Consider the following 4,878-nt stretch of genomic DNA (forward strand, 5'->3'; position numbering starts at 1 on the left):
TTTTGTAACAAATCACTTTATTAACCGATCTTTTGTTTATATTTTTTGCTAATAATTTCAAACTTAGCCTCTTCACCGCCAGTCATCCAGTCGTGACAGCCAATGGAAAGCCTCACACGCCACGGTCACATCTAATACCTACATGACAAAACATTCAACTTGAAATTAATCCTTCTGCAATGGAATTATTAAAAATCAAGTTGACTGTCGCTGGTTTTGTCTGTCGAGTACAGAGCACGTTACTCGGTTGTTTGTAGCAATTTTTTGCCTGCTTTTCTTGATCTTTAATTTGCTAAATATGTAGAACTAAATAAAACACTTTAAGTTAAGGACTTTAAATAAAGGTCACGATAAAGAACTTTCTACTGTTTAACAGTAAAGCCAAAACAAACATCGGAGGGGTATGGGTAAGGTAATGGGTAGGGAGTGGGCGGGTCTATTTACGTGACTGTATAAAACTTTGGTTTCCTAGGACAAGCGGTGCCGTCATTATACGACCCGTAATAAGCGGTGAAATGACGTCACTAGAACGTTGAGTTACGTATCTATATATCATGTTAAAATACCGAATGTATTGGAAGTAAATACGGAAAAGCGTAGTTGTAGTACTCACACAAACAGGGGAAACATATATATATGGCTCGTTACGTCACCAGTAGCCAGGGTAAACACGTCCGCACTCGCCAACGGCTCTCACGTAACTGTTTCCCCACTACCCGCGAACCCGAGACTAGTCATCCTTGTTATAGCTTATATACACAAACACTACATCCCTTCCTTATTGTAATTTTATTGAAAGAACTGACTAAATGCAAGTATAACAACAAATTCTTTAATTATTTAATATATTAAGGACGTTTTTTAGTTACTTGATTTACGTTTTAATTAGATACATTTTTCAATCACTAATCACACGAACATTTATTAATTGCTTTATGAATTCTTATATTTAATTATTTATGTCATTGTCTTCCCGTTCACTTTGGTTTAGTTCCTTATTTTCTTCGTCTACGTCTCTAACTTCCCATACCCCTTCGGGTCTTTTTAAGTGGATCACATTCCGTCTCAATGTTTGACCTATATGTATGTTTGGTATATATGTATGCCCATAGTACCTACATTAACACGTAGTTTACCGTTAACTGACAGATCGTACTACCCTCAACCCAACACTTTGACGCACGGTTTACAATTTTATGAAGGCCCGTACTGCCCACAATGCAACAACTACGCACGGTTAACAATTTCATGAAGGCCCGTACTGCCTACAACACAATAAATATCACGGGACAATTCACACCAATTGACCTAGTCCCAAAGTAAGCTTAGCAAAGCTTGTTTTATGGGTACTACGCAACTGATAAATATAATTATATAGATAGATACATAAAACATATTAAACACCCAAGACCCGAGAACAAACATTCGCATTATTCATACAAATATCTGCCCCGACACGGGAATCGAACCCGGGACCTCAAGCTTCGTAGTCAGGTTCTCTAACCACTAGGCCATCTGGTCGTCGAAATCGACAATGACGCACGGTTTACAATTTCATGAGGGCCCGTACTGCCCAAACACATTTTACGCACGGTTTACAATTTCATGAAGGCCCGTACTGCCTACAACACAATGACGCACGGTTTACAATTTCATGAGGGCCCGTACTGCCCAAACACATTTTACGCACGGTTTACAATTTCATGAAGGCCCGTACTGCCTACAACACAATGACGCACGGTTTACAATTTCATGAGGGCCCGTACTGCCCAAACACATTTTACGCACGGTTTACAATTTCATGAAGGCCCGTACTGCCTACAACACAATGACGCACGGTTTACAATTTCATGAGGGCCCGTACTGCCCAAACACATTTTACGCACGGTTAACAATTTCATGAAGGCCCGTACTGCCTACAACACAATGACGCACGGTTTACAATTTCATGAGGGCCCGTACTGCCCAAACACATTTTACGCACGGTTTACAATTTCATGAAGGCCCGTACTGCCGATACAATTACTTGTGTTTTAAGTGAACACGTGCTTCACGCCCACTTACAAACGTGAAAGTGACACAGGTAGAGTCATTCACGACGACGCGTGCCGTAGTTGTTATTAAAATGTCATTAATGTCTTATTTTGACAGCATCACGCGTCTTCGCGGTTGGCACTTGGTTCAATTAGTTAAAATTGCTGACAAGTAATTCAATTACCAACTACAAACATATCACCCCAAACACTTGCGCTAGTTTCATCTAATTAATAACTCAGTCTCATGATATGTGAGATTTAACAGAAATTTAGTAACCTTACTTTTACATTCATAGTATGAGAGTGCGTAGATGTTCAGTAACCTATTCAACTCATTGTATATGTGTGCCGAAAGATAAAAAGATTGTTTATTCACAAGTGCAATACGGAAATTTCTAATTTTGCAAATGCGGCCACCACGTCGTTTATCTTGGTTATTGTAATCGAAAGAAAGGTCAAGATGTTTGCGTAGAATAATTTTGAGAATAAACATTTGCCTAACAGTTAGGACTTTAGCTATTGAGTACAACTCAACAGTGGGGAATCCAATTGGCTTGCCTAACATGACTTTAAGCACAGCTCTTTGAGCTCTCTCCAAACGGAGAAATCTGGTCTTTCCAGTTCCTCCCCACGCTGGAAGACAATATGGAACTGATTGCGCCAGCGAAAATATACAGTTTTTAGAATAGTCATGTCCGTGACATGTCTAAGGGTCTTAAATATATATAGTTTCTTAACTCTGCCCACAGCTGCTACGACCTGCTCATTCCAAGTCATTAGTGAGTCTATAATAACTCCCAGATAATTTACACATCGAGATTGCGTTAACCCAGGGCAGGTACATTTGTTGTTGTCACAACCGCAGTTGTGTGCTTGTACAACTAGAGGCGGAGAGGGCAGAGAATACGCTCTGGCAGCAAATGGTACGAATGTAGTTTTATTGATATTAATTGTAAGAAGATTGTGTGTCAGCCATTGCATCACCATTTGCATGGTGGTCTCAGCGAGTATGCGAACCTCCTTCCAAGTTGGCGCTTGTAGGATCAGGGCAGTACCATGAGCGTAAGCTAGCACTTTAACATTTTCCATATTAAGATTCCAGAGATCATTTACGTATATCAAAAATAAGAGCCAAATGTAAGACATGTCTTCACTTGTGTAGTTACCAATGCGGACCATCTGTGTGCGACAACTTAGGTAACTCTGAAGCATATCGAGTACAAGTCCCCGTACCCCAATTTTTCTAGCTTCTTTTTTTTTTTTTTTTTTTAAGAGGATAGGAATAGAGACAGTGTCAAAAGCCTAAAATAGGTCCAAAACGATGCCTATCGTTTTAAGCTTCGAACTTAAATTGTTTACAATAGAATTAGTGATAGTTAAAACAGCATCTTCAGTTGATCTTCCACTCCGAAAGCCAAATTGAAGATATTTTACTAAGCGACAATTTAAAATCTTTTCCAGGATTTTAGAAAGCGTAGTTAACACTGAGATGGGCCTATAATTATTGACACTGTCTCTGTCTCCACTCTTATAAATAGGATGAACGAGGGCTCTCTTGAAGACGCGGGAAATGTACCCGTCGACAGACAGAGATTATAGACGTGCGTCAAGATTGGCACAAGAACATGTCGAGAGGCCTTAAGCAGAGATGCAGGGATGTTGTCCCAACCTACAGCACAATTGCGAAGTCCCATAATGATTCGTTCAACTTCCTCATTATCAGTTTCCTCCAACGCCATTGAGTTAACTTCACCACTGCTGTGTTGATGCGAGGCAAAACTTGCGCACGACTGACTGGGAAACTTGGCGGCCAAAACTCCCTACCAACACTGCCAAAGTACTGATTAACTATATTAACTGACAATACCGGATTAGGATTCAAGGATAGTAGTTTCTCAGCTGTGGAGGTATTTGGATTATGATTTGTTATACTTTTAATTAATTTCCAGCCTTCGGAATTTTTTTTTAGCTTTGATAAACTCCATACATTCATAACTCTGCTTAATCTTTTTTAATAGGTTCTTACAGACGTTTCTGTAGCAGGTATATGTCAATTTGCTCAGCTGATCATTGGGATCTTTTTTAGTTTATTTATAAAGTCGGTCACGGTTTCTGATACAGCGTAGCAGACCAGGAGCCATCCACGGTTTAATAATTCTCATCTTGCTACTACCGTTGACAGATCGAGAATGAGTGCTGCCCACATTCGATAGTGTTTCAACAAGAGCATGCGCAGCTATTTCAGCATCAGTAATGGACAAAATAAAAGAAAAATCTGTATTTATAATTCGCTGGACACTAACAGCTTCGTCAAATATAATTTTTGTACGTGACGCTTTGCTTGATATCACCTCACGACAACAAGACAGAATGACAGGGGCATGGTCAGTAATAAACGAATCCAGGATTAAAGTGGTACATGCAGTATCAGACTTAAGTTAAATAAAACGTGATCAAGACAGCTGCCCTTCCTAGTGGGAAAAGTATGGGCCGGCAACCCCATTAGCAGCAACAATATTCAAATATGAATCCGCATCAGCACTACTACAACCAGGTTCCAAATTAATGTTTATATCCCCAATTAGTGCAATTGTTTTGAAACAGTGTAGTGATTTTAGTGTTATATCAAGTGATTCCAGAAAGTTTACAATGTTTCTTGTTGAGGGAGACCAATACATAGGTACCAATCAAGGCCATTTCGTTGGCAAACTTCAGTATAAGACAGTTGGCATCATTGAAAGATGGTTTCACAACGGTACACACCAAACCCGACTTAACAAAAATAACCACCTCATCATTCTGCTTCACGCAATTAGATTTGAAAGATGCGTAGCGTGACAAA

This window comes from Choristoneura fumiferana, chromosome 10 (genome assembly GCF_025370935.1).
Source record: "Choristoneura fumiferana chromosome 10, NRCan_CFum_1, whole genome shotgun sequence".
Lineage (NCBI taxonomy): Eukaryota > Metazoa > Arthropoda > Insecta > Lepidoptera > Tortricidae > Choristoneura > Choristoneura fumiferana.